Source organism: Pantherophis guttatus, chromosome 2, assembly GCF_059756535.1.
Source record: "Pantherophis guttatus breed Tessera chromosome 2, ASM5975653v1, whole genome shotgun sequence".
Lineage (NCBI taxonomy): Eukaryota > Metazoa > Chordata > Lepidosauria > Squamata > Colubridae > Pantherophis > Pantherophis guttatus.
In genome coordinates this window covers 270218985-270237413 of record NC_142064.1, presented here as the reverse complement: position 1 = coordinate 270237413, position 18429 = coordinate 270218985, and the positions used below count along the sequence as shown (strand labels likewise).

The window sequence follows — 18429 nt, the reverse complement described above, 5'->3', positions numbered from 1 at the left end:
CCTGGATCTCTTTTTTTTTTTCTTCCTTTCTTGAAAATGGGAACCACATCCGCTGTCTTCAGATTCATTGTTGTGTTATTCGTCCACATGCAGGAGAAGAAAGAGGTAGTACTCCATGTGTTTGATTATTTCTGTTACCACTTTGATTTTTGCTTCAGGGAAATAACATACCTGCCTATCTACTCTACAGACTGTTGTGACTCCGACCCCCCAAGCCCATATTATTGGAGGGAGAAGACTCCGAAAGTGAAGAAGAGGAGTTGGCAAGGCCTCCTTCTCCAGGACCCTCCTCTCTGGCAATGCCTCAGGTGTCTCCCGGAGGAGAAGAGATAGGCCAGGAGCCAGGCATCTCCGAGCAGCAGTTAGACAGCGATGGGGATAAGTCTTGGCTGGATCCCCGCCAGCGTCGGAAAGACAAGTGCACGCAGCAGAGAAGGAGGCATGCCAGAGATTAAGCTGAGTCACTGGACCACACCCCACAGGGGATAAAAGTGGGTGTGGTGGCCATTCAGGCTTTGTGACGGACAAAACTGAACAGTTAGCAAGTCATACTGTGTCTCTGGAACTTCATTATCTACCTTCCTTGGATTTATTATGAACTGGACTTGACAATTCTTTGGCTTTGTGAATTTATTTTGGTTCATCTGACGGAGGAGGAATACCTCCCTCTGTGAGTAAAGTTTTTGGCAAGCAGCTACTGGGTTGCTGCCAATTCTGTTATCGAAGGAAATTATTGTCTGCAAGTTTATTTTAACTCCTGGCTGACTGTTTGTGTGCGTGTGTGAGACGGGGACAGAACACAGACTAGAGTTTCTGTTCCCCCCAGAATTGAATTGCTTGTCACTGAAACTCCGCCTTCTTTCCCTAGGAAATTCTGGAATGCTTTCATTCTGTTGCAGAAAATGATGAGTTTTGCCACTTTTTTAGAAACTATTGAAGATAGTTTTATGGGTGACTGCATATTCCCTTTTAGGGGAGAACATGACAGTGATTGTTCAGTTCCAGTGGGATGGAGTAAGATACATAGAATGGGTTTTGGTCTCAGTTGTTGTTTTCTTCTAAAAGTGACAGGCTTCCATCCGTCTTTCTCGTTAGGTTCATATATAGGGTCAATTTTTGTAATGGAAGCTGTTCGTTCCCTATTGTGTTCAAACTGCATTGCTTGCCCAAATCAATGTATTTGCATTCTCCCTAAACTATAAAGCAACAGTAGGAGGAAGACATCTTCAATCTGTGCTGGCCCAAAGAACAGTGTCCATGAATACCTACATGAGTTGTACTCTGTACACAAGTAGATCTATCTGGCACATATAAATCCTATGGAGGCTCTTTGCAGTTTGTCTCACAACATGTAGCATCATCACCCCTGCCCCCCAATTCCCAAGGTAAAGGCAGGGATCATTCCCAGTTCAGGCAGACAAATGGGGGACAACAGGGACTCTGTCAACCATCCCTCTCATGCTAAGAAAAGGGAAGGGAAGGTCAGCTCTACATGGAGGATCCCAGCATGGCTTTGATCCTGAAGGGAGGGAATAGAGGCTTTGGGGGCTTCTCCAAGGTTCATATAGAGGTTCTTCCGGCTATTGTTTGGGCTATTTGGAGAGCCAAAGAAACTAAATCTTCCTCTCTCCTTCACTTCTTTTATCTTCATCCTGCAGGTGTCACCAAGAAACCCTTTGGACAAAGTTCTGCTTGCAGGATCCAATCTGGGTCAGTCACCGGGACCAGAGGTTTCATCTTCTGAGCTTTGGGACTCATGCTGGAGCCCGTCTTCCTGCCCATCTTCCAACCTTTTGGCCAAAGTTCTGCTTGTTACAGTTTCCTCAGATAGAAAGCCCTGGAAGTGAGCAGCCTCTGGAAACTATGCAGAGAAGGGAACACTTTGGCCAAAGGTCCCCTCAGATGAATCAGGGGAGACACTCAAAATGCTCAAAATGCGGGAAATCCTTCGGTCCCTCCTTTTGATCCACCAGAAGCTGCACATGGGGAATGGATCCCACCTGTGTTTTCTTTGTGGGAACTCCTTTCCTGGAATGTGGTGCTTTGCCAAACATCTCCGGAGCCACCCTGGACTGAAGCCTTACAAATGTGGACAGTGCACGGAGCGTTTTGCTAAAGGCTCGCACCTTGGAGCCCATCAGCGAATCCACCAGGGAAAGAGATCTCAGGAATCCTGGAAGCGCTGGGTAAGATTTCCTGAGAGATGGCATCTTTCTAGGCCTCAGAACAGCCTGACTGAAGAGAAGCCCTGCAAGTGTGTGCAATGTGGGCTGTGCTTTCCTCAAAACTCAGAGCTGCTTAAACATCAGCAAATCCATACCAGAGGGAAACCTTATCAATGTCTGGAGTGTGGGGAATCTTTCCGTTATAAACAATTGTTTAGAAAACATGAGAAAATTCACACTCAGCAGAGTCCTTATAAATGCTTTCTGTGTGGAAAATGTTTCACTCGGAGCTCATCTCTTTGCCAACATAATAAAACACACACAAAGGAGGAAAGCAAAACGTGCCCAGAATGTGGGAAATCTTTTTCCAGCAAATCAAACCTGCTGAAACATCAGAGAATTCACACTGGGGAAAGACCCTATCAATGCCCAGAATGTGGGAGATGTTTTGGCTACAAGTCACAGCTAATTCGACATCAAAAGATTCACACCGGGGAAAGACCCTATCAATGCCCAGAATGTGAGAAAAGATTTGTCAATTCTTCTAAACTTCAGAGCCACAAAAGAATGCACAGGGGAGAAAAACTATATAAATGTAAGGATTGTGATAAATGTTTTTCTTTGAAGGAAAATCTTTTTCAACATCAGAGTATCCACACAGGGGAGAAACCCTATCAGTGCATTGAGTGTGGAACATTTTTCCGTACAATACAAAGCCTCAGAAATCATGAGAATGTTCACAGAGGGGAAAAAAAGTTCAAATGTTTAGACTGTGGGAGAGAATTTGCTCGATCATCAGCCCTTAGAAGTCATTGCCAAATCCACACGGGTGAGAAACGACATAAATGCTCAGTGTGTGAGAAATCTTTTATCTGGAAAGATGGACTTTTGACACATCAGAGAAAGCACAGTGGAGAGAATCCATATAAATGTCTGGAGTGTGAGAAATCTTTTCATTGCAAATATTGTCTTAGAAACCACAAAAAGGTTCACACAGGAGAAAAGTCTTCAAAGCGTGTGCAGAAAAATGAAAAGTGCCTACAGTGTGGGAGATGTTTTGGCTACAAGTCAAATTTAATTCGATATCAGAAACTTCACACTGGAGACAGACCCTATCAGTGCCCAGAATGTGAGAAAACATTTGTGGAATCTGCTGAACTTTGGAGACATCAGAAGGGGCACACAGGAGAGAGGCCCTATAAATGTGGGGAGTGTGAGAAAAGTTTTCTCACAGTAACACTGCTTCGAGTTCATCAGAGAATCCACACAGGGGAGAAGCCATACAAATGTGTGGAGTGTGGGAAAGGTTTTTCCCGAAAATACCACCTTGGAAAGCATCAAAAGGTCCATGTGCAAGTGAAACCACAGTGAAGTAATATTTTCTTAAAAGCAAGATAACAGGAAAAAAAATCACATGGAAAAAGTCCTAATAGGCCCTGATGGTAGAACAATTTTTGATAGTTGTTCAACCCTTGGAAGCCGTGTAAGAGTTCATAAAGAGGGGGAAAATTAGAAACTCTTGAGATCATGAGAGAACATTTTCTTGTCAATCGTCCCTTAAAAATCACACTCTAATCCATATAGGAAAGATGCAGTCAAATTGAAAAGGATGTGTTAAGATGGGAAAAAATACAATTGTCATTCATTATAGAAGTTTTGTAATCAAAAATGACTATATTACTAGACTGATGTTTCTGTTTTAAACAATATCTATCCGGACAATGGGTGCACCACATAAGCAACGACAGGAAGATATATCTAAGTTTATATGGCAGGAGAAAAACCAAGAGTTTAATTTAAAACTGCTCAAGACCAAAGAAAAAGAGGATGATTAGGATTGCCTGATTAAAAATTGTACTTTTCAGCCTGTTTGCTTTGGATGAAAGAGTGGGTGTTGCTGAGAAATAAGAGGATTTTAAAACAGGAAGGGTATGGCTTTTTTATGCTTCAACAATAGAAACATAGGCTGTGCCCAAAAACGCTGTCTCGGCACAAGAAGCGTTTTATGAAAAAGAAAGAGTAGACCACAATAAATAGATAAAGTGTAATATCCTGATGTCTTACACTTTTTGTCTCATTTCTTTGAACCACTTTTCCCATCAATTTGTCAATACAGGTAGTCAACTCAAAGAACAGTTCATTTAGTGACCGTTCAACGTTACAATGGCACTGAAAAAAGTGACTTATGACCTTTTCTGAGCATCCCCATGGTCACGTGATCAAAATTCAGATCCTTGACAACTGACTCTCATGTCTGACCGTTGCAGTGATCCAAGGTCATTGATCCCTTTTTGTCACCTTTTCACAAGCAAAGTCAAGGGAGAAGCCTGATTCACTTAACCATGTTACTAATTTAACATCTTCAGTGCATTAACTGTGGCAAGAAAGGTCGTAAAATGGATATTTAACTGTTTCACTTAAGAACAGTAATTTGTTTCAACAGGAGAGTAATTCTGTTTCATTTAACAACTATTTCACTTAAGAACAGTAATTTTGGGCTCAGTGGTGGTCGTAAATAGAGGATTACCTCTAGATGATAAATTTAGAGTTCTTAGAACAGGAACATGGCGAATACAAGGTGAAATCAAAAGAATGTGGAGATGTTTTGTTGAAAAGTCACACCTAATTCGAAATCAGAGACTTTACACTGGAGACAGACCCTATCAATGCCCAAATGTGAGAAAAGATTTGTGAAATCTCCTGAACTTCGGAGACATCAGAAGGGGCACACAGGAGAGCCAAATGCCAATCTTTCCCTGAAATATCCTGCTGCGAACCAGTAGTAAAGGTAAGTAGAACCCACCCCTGGGCTAAAACACATGAAGAACAGTTGCAGGAATTGATTATGTTTATGTCAGATGTAAATGCCTTATTCCCTAATGTGTAAATAATGTATATATGGGATATCAGGGGTTAACTTATTCTTTGTTTCTTAATGTATTCATAATTCACCACTCCCACTCTTGGCTCCACCCTTTGTATATATAAGGAGCCACCTTCGCCATTTTTCCTTGCTTCTATCTGTGAATATTCAGTGAATATAGAATGCCTACTATGATTAAAGAGAACTATATTTGAACCTCTAATTCTAATTATTATTATTGAGTCTGATCCTAAAAATATTGCAACAAACTGGTAGCAGAGGATGGTTAATTGACTCAATAAATAACTAAAAATGTCTAAGAAAGATAGGCCCAACACCAGGGTCTACAGCAAAGAAATAGAAACTGAACAAGAAATAATCAACGAATCCACAAACGCGATTTCGAGAGAATCCGAAGAATACACCACTGAAGAAGAAGAACTAATAAATGAAAATGATGGCCAGGAAGAAATCGAAATAGAAAATAACGAACTCAGGTCAGAGATACTAAAGATTTTGAAAAGCCAGAAGAATGATGAAAGCCTCATCGCGAACCTCCAAGAAATGCTGAAGAACAGCGGAGCAGCGAGAGAGAAAAACATCGCTAAAGAGAAACCCAAAGAACAAAAAACTGTGAGTGATATGACTACAGAGAAAGTCGTTACGAAAAAGAAAAGATGTGATCCCGCGCGAAATTTTGAATGGCAGCCATCTTGGTTTCAACAAGCCTCCAAAGTGAGCGAAGCAGAGCCAATCAAAATGCTCAGTTCAAAATTTCTGGCGCGAAAAACGTTATCAGACAACGAAAGTGAAAAGGAGGATTCAAACTCTTCGGAAGAGCCAGAATCAGAAAATGAAAACGATTTAACGAAATCACAAGTAAAGTCAGCAATGAAGACGCTTTTTGCCGCATTCGGGCCAAAATTAAAAATTTCCAAAGCGCCAACGAAGAAGCAAGCAGACAAGCCGATACTTCAAGACCTGCACGCTCCCATCCTGACTTCGAGAACAACGACGCCCGAGCCCAGAGAGCCGTGTCGATTCCGACCTACACCGCAGACCGAAACAAGTGCCAACGCACCCAAAAGAAAGAGAAGAACAGTCGCCGCCATCAGAACTACTAAGACCGAGCCAGAGACCGACTCATCTGAAGAGGAACGGAGCGAGCGAGCTGCGACGGAGAGAACCTTCCACGACGAAGTCAAAGAAGAAATGAACAACGCGCATGTGCGAAACTACGTAGACGGTCCGGAAAGACTTGAACTGGCCAGAGAACCGCGCAGACTCGTTGCGAGCATCCCCATGCCGTTTTGCAATTTTCTACACTTGCGAGACCACGGACTGCCTCAGGTTGTAAGTAATGGACAAAATAATGTGGGTAACTTACCCAGTGACTTCCCAAAACTTAGAGTTGATGGCATTAATTTACAAGAATGGTATCAACAGCTCCAGGTTGTCTTTATGAAAGAAAATTTACTATTCTTTATCACTAGTCCCCCAAGAAGACCTTGGACTTTAAAAATAGATTGTTTACACCATAAGGCATTTTTCTTAATAATATCTAGCGTGTCTCCTGCAATGTATCATAGCATCAAACCAAATCTAACTGTCTCAGAAATAATTCAATGCATGTTTAATTTGTTTCACAGCGATAGTGTAGCTACCACCACAAGAATGTCTAAGGACTTCTTTTCTTCCAGAGTAAAACCAGGGGTTTCCATAAGTGAGCATTTAATATCTTTAAACAAAATAAGAGCTGAACTGCATTTGAGGGGGGAAGTGATTTCAGATCAAACAATGAAAAGTGTCATTATTAACTCACTTGATTCATCATGGGATAGTTTTATGTCACACTTAGACACCATCAATCTAGGATATTTATCAGTAGAAAGTCTGTCTAACAAATTGATAGCAGAAGACAATTCAAGAAAAAATCGTTATAGCAATCACACAGAATACAAACCTTTTAGGAAGGTAGCTTTCCAAGAAAAATATAATGAAATCTTTAAATGCCACAATTGTGGGTCCAAAGAACACAATAGAAGAGATTGCCCCAAAATTTTAAAGGAAAGACATAGGTCAGAATATAGGAATAAATACAATTATAGACAGTCTTCCACAGATAGACATAAATATAGAAGCCCACCAAATTACAGAGAAAGTAGAGGGGGCAGGGAAAATTCAAAAGAGAGAAAATCTGGTTCATTGAATGGACTAAATAAACAAGATAGCACCAAAACGCAACCAAATGAGAACAATAATTGGCTTATTGATTCAGGAGCAACTAATCACACCACTAATAACAAAAATATATTGTCTTCATTTACAGAAGATAAATTTGTAATAAAGGTAGCTAATCAAGAAAAAGTTCAAGTACTAGGCAAAGGGAATGTGACCTTGCCTGGTCTAGGAAAAATAGAGGGGGTATTGTTAATACCAGAAATACCTCATAACATACTAAGTGTCATAAAATTAAGCAGAGATTCTGACATCAATATAGTTTTCTCAAAGGGAAAAGCAACTTTAGAAAAGAATAAAACAAATGTAGGCACTGTGATGATTAAAGGAGGCCTACCCTATCTGATAACAAAAGAAAGATGGTTACATAACATTGATTCAAATATGGAAGATTGCATTGAGGCAGATGATGAAAATATTAGTAACAGTGACAATGATGAATGTAAAATATCTCATGATCACACAGATACACACAATGAGAAGAAACCAAAAATAGGTAAACCAATTCATGACGAGTGTGCTCATATCTTACATAGGAAGTTAGGACATGCAAGTTTTCCTGTAGTACAAAAAATGACTGAACACGCAGAAGGTGTCAAAATAAAAAATTGTGAAAATTATTTGGAATGCTCAGTATGTAAATCTACTAAATTAAAGACTAGTCCCAGACCAAAAAAATCCACCAGATCAACTAACAAAATTTTTGACTTAGTACACATGGACTTAGTTGGTCCATTAACTCCATCAATCACTTATAGAAAACGTTACTTCCTAACAATAGTAGACGATTACAGTCGCTATGGTTTTGTTTACACATTAAAACACAAGGATGAAACCTTTCAAAAATTTAAGGAATTTTACAAACGCATAGAAACACAACATAATATCAGAATAAAACAAATTATGACAGATAGGGGATGTGAATTCATGTCTAAGGAATTCTCCCAATGGTTAAAGGATAGAGGAATGTTACATTACACGTCTAGTCCATTTTCTGCGTTCCAAAACGGGATTGCAGAGAGAAAGAATTCCACATTACAAACCATGATTAGATGCACATTAGAGGATGCTGGTTTGGGCAAACAATTTTGGTCAGAAGCCCTACATTATTCAAATTACACTCAAAATAGAACCTGGTCCAGTATTGTGAATAAGACACCATATGAGGTGATGTATAATAGGAAACCAAAATTAGCACACATGCACATATTTGGGGTCACTGCAGACGTACACATACCCAAACAATTGAGGAGAAAAGGAGAAAACGTATCCAGAAGATTAAGATTTATGGGATATGAAACTGGCACCAAAGGGTACAGATTCATTGATAATAATAATAAATTTATAGTTTCCAGAACAGCTGTGTTCCATGAACAGGCCAACTGGTCTAAATTACATCTTAATGAAATATTTCCAAGTAAATGCAAGGATACCAAATCTCGTGAGGAAGGGACGATAGAAAATCAAAATATTAACAAAAGTAAAAGAAAAACCAAAACATGGACAAATAGCCAACACAAAATAAAGACAGACACATTAACAAAAAAGGAAGCAAGATATTTACATGACTACCATAGCAAACCAGAAAGAGCTATTAGGAACAACAGAAATCAAATACCAAATAAATACAAAGATTACATAATGCACATGGATGGTGAACAAATAACACCTAATACATATGAGGAAGTATTAAAACTACCTCGTGAAGAAAAAGAAAAATGGGAACTAGCTATGAAAAAAGAGATGGAGAGTTTGCAAGGATTAAATGTATTCACACCTGCGATTGCACCCAAGGATAAAACAATTATTGGTACCAGGTGGATTTATAAAATTAAGAATCTAGAAGGAGGCAATACCTTATACAAAGCTAGATTGGTTGCACAAGGTTATGCACAAAAATATCCGGAGGACTATACTGACACATACTCCCCCACAGTAAGGACAGAGAGTGTGAAAACAGCTCTAGTAGTAGCATCCACTCTCAATCTTGATGTATTTCAATATGACATACAGACTGCGTACCTACACGCAAAACTAGATAAGGAAATATACGTAAGAGCACCTCACAGTCAATACACTAATAAAAATGAAATTTGGCTATTGAACAAGAGTTTATACGGGTTAAAGCAATCTGGCAAAAGATGGTACGATTGCTTGGTAAAAGTACTTAAAACCATGGATTTCAACGCTACCACTGCTGATAACTGTTTTTTTGTCAAAAAGAGTGATGATCACGTTGAGTTTGTATTGATTTACGTAGATGATATTTTATATATAGGAAAACACAGAGAGAGAAGAGAAATCTTTGTAAACAAGTTAAATGAACATTTCACGTTAAAATCTCTAGGTAAAATAAACAAATACCTTGGTGTACAAATTAACAAAACTAGAAGGGGTTTCAAACTTACCCAGAAAGATAAGATTATTGAACTTCTAAACAAATGCAATTTAAACAATGCCAAACCCTGTGACACTCCTATGCAAACTGATTTCCTCAGAAATACTGATGAATCTTCCCCTGAATTCAAGGATAATACATTCTATAGATCAGTCATAGGTTCACTTCTTTATATATCCAATTGGACCAGGCCAGATATTGCATTACCACTCAATTTATTATCAAGGCACGTTAGTAAACCAACAATGTACCACTGGGAAGCTGTCAAAAGAATTTTAAGATACCTGAAAAATACATTAGACTTTTGTCTAGTATTAGAGCCTAGTGATAACAAAGAACCAAGACTTACATGTTACGCAGATGCGGATTGGGCTGGAGATACATCATGCAGAAAAAGTACTTCTGGTTATGTTTTCCTGTTAAATGACTGTCCAGTTTACTGGTACACTGGTAAACAAGAATTGGTAGCCACTTCAACCACAGAAGCGGAATATGTTTGTTTATCCAAAGCTGCAAATAACCTTGTATGGTTTAATGATTTAATTTCAGATGTTTGGAAAAAACCTGCTTTGCCTTTTGTTATGCATGAGGACAATAAAGCGGCCATTGAAATATCTAGGTCCGATGCCATTGGACAAAGATCTAGGCATATAGATATAAAATTTAAGCATGTGAGACAATTGTCCCAAGATGGATTTATCAAAGCAGTACATTGCGATACCTCTGAACAATTAGCTGACATATTGACGAAACCTTTACCTTCTAAACAGCACAAATACTTAACTTCCAAATTGTATGTCTTATATTGTCCTGAATCTGAATGTAATTGGTGTTGTATAGCGAACCGGCATTTAGAGGGGGATTTGTCAGATGTAAATGCCTTATTCCCTAATGTGTAAATAATGTATATATGGGATATCAGGGGTTAACTTATTCTTTGTTTCTTAATGTATTCATAATTCACCACTCCCACTCTTGGCTCCACCCTTTGTATATATAAGGAGCCACCTTCGCCATTTTTCCTTGCTTCTATCTGTGAATATTCAGTGAATATAGAATGCCTACTATGATTAAAGAGAACTATATTTGAACCTCTAATTCTAATTATTATTATTGAGTCTGATCCTAAAAATATTGCAACAGTTTAGTCTAGTGAAAAGAAGGTTTGGGGTGACATAATAAAGGTTTGTTTCTGTTGTGATTGTATGGAAGTTTGTTAACTTCTGGAGTGGGGTTTTTAAAAATATCTTTCCAGTCCATTGTGCAGCCTTAATAAAAGCATTTCTACTCTCCTACAGCCTGTTGTTTATTTCTCTAGAGTGCACTTTTCCCACATTGTTCACCACACTGGTGAATAACATGAAGGGAAGGCTTAGCTCACTTCCTGGGCTGAAAGAGAATAATAATGTGGGAAGTATACCCCAAAACGTCAGAAAACAGTTCCAAGAGACTCAAGCCAGCCCTTCCCCTTTAAAACAGGAAAACAGGAAAACAAAACCCAGGGCAATCAGAAATACAAATAAACCCATCAAGCTGCAGGAGCTTCAAAGGGGAATTAAGCATAAAAAGCTCAGAGACACACTCCCCAAGCCAGGAACCCTCCAGCTGTGTCACTTTTTGCTTCTTGCCTTCCTACATTAAAAGAATTCCACTTTCTGGCAGCTGGCTTCTGCATCCATTTCTTCTCAGCATCTGTGTGTGTCCCAGCTAGGAACAAACCAGGGAAATTTCTTCCCAACAATATCATACTTTAAGGTCACCCTCTGGACAATTTTGGGAACACTTTTTTCAACAATCACATCTTAGCATTTACCAGGATCATCAGGGACAGAAGAGGAATTCTACAATTGGTTTTTTTTGAGGAAAATTCTTTTTCTAGTCACATAACCTTAACTACAATCAGGAAGTACATAATTAAACAAAAGTGCATCTATCTTGGCAGTGTAAGAAGGTTTGGCTCACAAAGCAGCACATTAGTAATTTACCAGACATTTCACAAGAGAAAAGAGTTACAAGTGAGTGTAGATTGTTTTGCAGAGCACAGCTAGTCCTTGACTTATGATTGCAATTAGGAACAGATTCCTGGTAATAGGTTTATACAGTCATACATTGTGGTGCCCATATAACAGGATCTGATTTGATGACATTTTTTATGGTCAATAACCAATAAGCAGTCCCAAGTAGAAAGCCGTTCTTCCAAATTTGTTTTTTCTGCAAAAATTGGCAAAAAAAAAAAAATTCAAATTGTGATTGGATGGCTGCAAGATCCTGGAACTGGTTGCAAAAGCCAGCCAGTTGCCAAGTGCTCATAATGTGGTCACATAATTTGGGATGGGGGGGCATTTTACAATGGCCAGAATGAATGAATGAATGAATTAATTAATTAATTGGTTCAATTTATATGCCGCCCTTTTCCGGAGACTCAGGGTGGCTTACAATGCATTAAGCAATAGCCTTTATACTTTTGTATATACCTGCTTAGTAGGGCTTTTGGCCCCCCCTAAGCAGTGTTCTTTTTATACAAAGTCAGCTTATTGCCCCCACAATCTGGATCCTCATTTTACCTACCTCGGAAGGATGATAGGCTGAGTCAACCTTGAGCCTGGTGAGATTTGAACTCTCAGTAATTGCAGGCAGCTGGCAGCTAAGTGCTACTTAACAGCACTTTAGTCTGCTGCACCACCAAGGCCCAAAGTCAAAGATTGCTTGTAATGAAACCTTAATAAACCCAGGAACATTCAAAAAAGGGCTTATTGTATAAATGCTTGGAATATTGCAAAATACTGACTTCACTGAGATGTATGGAGGCCCTAAAGGATCGACAAGATAAAGAAATTTTGGGTGTGATATTTGGGAATTTTTTTTCTGAAATGTCTGCAGATAAAAATGCTCTCCAGATAAACCCACCAGGTCCTCGCACGACTGGACACTCTTTCCACTTGAGAAACCACATACCATTGACATACCATTCACTTGGTATGTGAAAAATCTGTTCCTTGAAATGAGACAATTGTCATACATTTGTGAGTCCCACAGAGAGGAGCCCTAGAAATCTTTGTAGCATAGAAAACATTTTATCCTGAAATCTTTTCAAGAAATACAAAACCAGATCATAATTGTGGTAAAGTGAGAAAAAAGCTCCCTGACCTGGGTGTTATTAGATAAAGCTTGTCATCTTTTTAATTTCGATTACATTTAAATTCCTTTGTATATATTCTTGTTCTCTTACTGTGATATTTCATTATTATTCATGTACCATGTTACATTAAATATTTTTCTTGTCAATTCCTGTCAATCTGGAACCAATTACTCTATTTTCCATCCAGATATCATTTCAAATAGTCTAAATTTAATGCGATGGTTTTGTAAAATTCATTAGCTTCATTAAAGGAGACCCACCTTAACTCATCATTTGACTTTAACCGTGGTTAATTCTCTCCTCCTCTATCCTCCATAAAGTGGCATCTCATCCCCAGCCCAAGACAGCATAATGTTTTCCAAGGTATCTTATTCTGGAAGTGGTCTTTTCCCTCTTCATTCCCTAGAAATGTCCTTTGTGACATAGTTGCTGATGTGCTCAGAATCTGGGATCTGCCCGACTCCTATTGGGTACTTCAGGGGGCTTCTGGCACCTCCCTGTCCCCTCCAAGGAAAGGGTGGGTCCCCCTGTGATCACCTTGATCTGGACACCTGGTTCCCCAGAGGCGCTTGGTACTCGGATGCTCCTCAGGTCTGATGGATGCTCTTTCTATTTATGGATTTAAGGCTCTTTGGGAAGAAGGTTCAGTCCTGGGCTACACGGAAGGTCAACAGATATTAGGAAAAAGAGCTCGTTCTGCCGGGTTCGTGCTGCTTATTCCTCCACCACCACCACCCATGTGCATCTGCAAGCATTCAGCTCCTCCTCCGAAGAAAGGGGTTTTTATTTTCCTGGTCCCTCCAGTGAGAGTCTCTGCCCTCTTCCCTTCTCACCTCAAGCGAGAGAGACTAAGTTTGGGTCAGTTACATTTCTTGTCCTTGAACAGGGAATGATTTTCATGAACACACTCACACACTCTTCAAATACACATGTGGTTTGAACAGGAAATGGTATATGCCTGTGTAAGTCAATATCTGTGTTTCTCAACATTTACCATTTTAAGATGTGTGGATTTCTACTCCCAGAATTCCCCAGCCAACATGAATTCTGGAAACTGAAGTCCACCTGTAGGAAGAAATATCCTTCTGGGTTCAGCTCCAAGTGGGGAAAAAGACACGGGAAACATGGAGACTGCTTGGAAAGATAGTTTAATGGTGGACAGGATCACATGGCTTGAGTTCCTGAACAGAAAAAGGGGTGAGACGCAGTGAGTCCCCGGGTTTTATGCCCTCTCTGGCTTTGAACTTCCTGGGGCTCAGAAAGAGTATCCCAATTGGTTGTCAGACTCCCAGGGGGTGGGGGTCTTAGCTAGCCTTGCTGGCTGATGTAATCTTCCCAGGTGCCATGTGGTGAGTTTCTGTTGCTAGATGGGTCCTATTGTGTTGCAAATGATGGTCCTTTGACAAAGGATTGGGTTTCTGCCTCTGGCCCATTGACAAAAGGAGGGGAGGCAGGAAAGTGGGAGCTGCTTTGTCTTTAAAACACGTTTCTCCATTTCTCATCCAGGGAAATATATTCTACCTTTTTAATATTTCCTAAAATATTTAATTCTTCTAGGAAAGGGGTGGGTGCTAACTTCCTACACACCCATCTTAAAAGATGACCATTCCCAATCAACAACCAGGACATCTAGGATGGCCTAGCCCTAGTGGTTAATGCCAGGGCTCAGAAGCAGGAGACAGTGAGTTCCAGTCCCACCTTGGCCCTGAAAGCCTGCTGGGTGAGCTTAGGCCAGTCTCAGTCTAACCAACTGTAGGAATCTGTAGTCTGCATATGTGCAGGGATTTTCCTATTTTGGATGGCAAACCTCAGATAAGGAAGGTTACTTGCACGTAAGCGCCAGGAAATGACATTAGAAGATAAGACCCTAACTCTGTAAACAAGAGGAACAGGAGGAGAGGAAGTGGGATGTGTATTAGATTTTAATTATAGCCAAATATTAGAAGTGCTTAAGCCAGCAGTAATGATTAACCTATGATTTAAGTTACCTGGAAGATTCTGTGAGCCAATGATATTCTGCCAAGTATGCTGTAACTTGAAAGTAACAAACTATATAATGTCACTATGTAAGGCAATAAAGTTACCACATATATTCTCAACCTTTGTGTGTGTGGTCACTCAACAATCCACCTCACAGGGTGGTTGTGAGGAAAATAGGAGAAGGAAGGTGTGTTGGATATGTTCACTGCCTTGAGTTATTTGCAAAAATAATAAAGCAGCGATAAATAGAAATGAAAAATGGAATCATTTCTATTTTCCAGTGGCTTGGCAATGTTTTCAGGGTTATTTATTTCCCTTTTGTATTGTGTTGCCTCTGGGAACAAGTGTGAGAACTGGACTGCTCCCCCAATTAAAAGATCCTGGGAGTAAAATTAAACATTTATTATCCAGTTAGGAAAGAAGACCAAAAAAGTAAAACTACCAAAAATGGTAACTGTAGATTGCTTCTCGTTACTGGCACTTTGAACGAAGTTCCGAAACAAAAAAAACTAAATAGGTCTTTTCCATGGACACATACAAGCGCGCGTTTCCACCGTGCAGAGAGGGACACTTTTCGCATGGGCAGAGGAACCTTGGACACCGACGCCCATTGGAGAAACAGAACCGGTTTTGTTGCACGTGGTCCTGGCTGAAAGGTGAGATTGGAGGCGGGAGGAGCTGAACCGGGGCGCGGCTTACAAGGCGGAAATGGAATCAGAGTGGAGAGCGGAAGCCTCACCCCCGCCTCCCACTGATTGGATCTCTGCTTCCTTCCCCGAGTCCCACTTTGCCCAGCGAGGATTGGCGCTGGATCTCTCGGAAGAGACTTCAGGATCCCGTTCGGAGCAGGTGGGGCTACTCTCCCTCCGGTCTCCAGGCCGCCAGGCCGCCCCTCCTGCCAGGAGATCTTCTCCGCGCCAGGATGAAGGGAGCTGTGGATCCCGCTTTTCGCCTTGCAGGGGTTTCTCTCCGTTCTCTCCAGGTGGGCAAAGAAGGCTCCGTCCCGGGCTGGATCTGCCCCCTCCTTGCCCGGCCAATGTTCCCCGCGGGACTTCGAGTGGATTCGGGAAGGAGCTTTGGGGAGGTTGCTTTCAAAAGGTCTCTCTGTGGTCTGTCAGAGCAAGAGGTCTCTGAGCATGTATATCCCGCAAATGCAGTTTTAAAAAACGGAATAAACGGACCTTTAAACCATTTATTGAGGTTTGTAATGTGGTCTTAACACAGACTGATCTCTTTGCAAGGGTTTGGGGGGAAGAAATGGTTTAAATTAGTTGAGTTGAGCTCTTGTTTTTATCTACAAGAGATCCTCTTTCTTAGAGCTCAAAGGAAAAAGGCTAAAAATGAAATAGTTTGTTTTATCCTAATGTTTACTTTGCTTCTGCTTTAAAAAGCTGGGTATAATTTATATTTTCCTTGTTTTGCCCAGAAGAGGCTGTGATGTGCCAGCGCCTTCTGGGTGGATGTTTTAGAAACCACAAATTCTAAGGAAAATTTGAGGCTGGTCTTGTGAGGAACTAGTAGAACAAGCTGATGGGCAGAAGGTTGCCTTACATAATTGTAAATATTTTCCAAAATGCCTGTCCAAAGTAGCATTGGGTCCCAGGAAGCCTGGAATTCTTCTGGCCTCTTAAGCCTCCAAAAAGAACCAGAAAGAGTAGCCCTTTTCACTCATGCTCTGCCCCATCTGATCTCTCTCATCTTCCTTTGAATTTTCCTACTCAGAACTATGTTTTCATCCCAGTTGTACTCCATCTTGCTAGATTCTTCCATTTTGGTTTATCAAGATATTCTTGAATCATGATTGTATCTCCATTATTAATATTGTATCTTCTATCTCTTCCAGGTCATTTATAGATTATTGTCGGCATCTGAACCTTTTTAATTTGTCTTTGCAGGAGAGAATTTGGAAATGTGGCTTGGTTGGAGAAGCAGCTTCGTGCACAAAGGGCCATTCAGTCAGACAGTATTTAACCGGTCAGTGGTGAAGGTCATCCCTGGCCTTGACTTAGAGGGGGAACAAGTAACCCAGAGACCTCTTAACTATAAATTTAAAGGTGAGTAAATAAATCTTGGTTTGGGGAATAAGCTTTTTTAATCTTTCTTTGTCAAAAGTGCAATGCTGCCAAGGTGCTGGGTGAAGGCGTAATTCCTTTAATCAATATTTATTGAAGAAGCCCCTCTTGGCCGAGTTGGAGGTGGAGCCCTGAGCAGAAGGCCACGGAGCTGGGTGGATGCACCTTGAAGCCGAAAGGGGCTGCCTGGGGACTTGGTTCGTGATTGGGCAGTCCGGTCATGGGAAACTGTTGTGTCAGCCCAAATTGGGTCTTGTTTCACATGATACATTTTTAATTATATGTGCAAAATTTTCTTGTTTATGCCTTGTTCCATAATGCACTTGCAATTACAGTTTAGTAAACTGAAGCACTTAGACCTTGTTCTAAAGCTTAAACTTTAATTGAAATTCTCTGGATCCTTTATTGGGGATTTGGGGTGAATTTACCCCAGCATTAAACCATGTCACAGTTTAGCTTTTTTTTCGGGGGGGGGAGGGGCTGCTTGAGATGACAAATAAGGTCTTTCATTTCACTTTGGAGAAGCTCTCTATACCTTTATTTGCCTTGATCTGCCATGGTCCTTTTATGTGTAACTTGGCTGTTGCACCTGGAGAAGGATGAAATGCTAAATCGGAGCCATTTTCCCCTCCTCCGTTTCTGTCTGATCTTCTGGGGTTGAGTCTCTTTTAGGGTGGCCTGACTGAACTTCCCCTTCTAATATACACAACTTTTTGGTTGGACCTGGTTGTGCTCAGGGCATCAGACAAGCAGCCTGGGGTGGCCCAGGAAATCGGCCGGCCTCTCCCATCCGGGTAGGAAATGCAGAGGGATGACCTCAACTCAGACAGTCCTGTGTCTTGTGTTTGTGGAAGAAGCCAGATGTGGCTGCAGAGGGAAACTCTTGATGCAGAAGCCAGCAGCTGCTCTGTTCCCCTCCCTTCTTGCCCAAGGCAGGTGTGGCACTTCCTACTGAAGGACCCCTATGGGGCAGTTGGAGAGGAGGGAGGGCTGGCATAGATGGTGTTGTCTTAACCCCAAAATAAATGACATTGGAGGTGGCTACTAGAATAATAGCAAAGCCCACCTGCTCCCTACACTCTTCACCTACCCACCTCATCCACTTTTAATTTGACATTACTGTACCTTCATTGTTTATCCCATTGTTCATCATTTCATTACTTTGATACTGTTATGTTTACACATATTCATTTTAACATTTTTACTGTCATAAGTGCCCCAGAATAGCCCCTCAGCAAGATAGGTGGCAAATAAATTTAAACAACAAATAAATAAAGAGCCCGAAGGAAAGTTGCACGGTCTTCCCAAGAGGAAGAGACTGAGCTGTGAAATGGATCATGCAGGCAGAGGAAACGTGTCACGAGGAAGCCAGGATCAACTAGCCATGATGGGATGGAGCTCATAAGTGGAATAATCAGAAAAAGCAAGGAAAGGGGAGAAGAAAAAGGGTTGCTTACACTAACCTCAACTCTCTTTCCTCCTCTTTGGCTTCTGTGATGCCTTAATCTTTTGGGTTGCCTGTAGGAAGTCCTTGATTTAAGACTACAGTTGGGATTGGAATCTTGCTTGCTTAA

At 40.8% G+C, this 18429-nt stretch overlaps 1 pseudogene across 1 annotated transcript; it reads left to right on the top strand.

Annotated features, from left to right (window-relative positions):
* Positions 1-1777: 1777 nt before the first annotated feature.
* Positions 1778-16837, top strand: LOC117662626 (uncharacterized; annotated as a pseudogene). Its single transcript, XR_015731754.1, has 4 exons — positions 1778-5018; positions 10813-13661; positions 15345-15765; positions 16679-16837. The product of XR_015731754.1 is annotated as an uncharacterized LOC117662626 (transcript).
* Positions 16838-18429: the final 1592 nt, after the last annotated feature.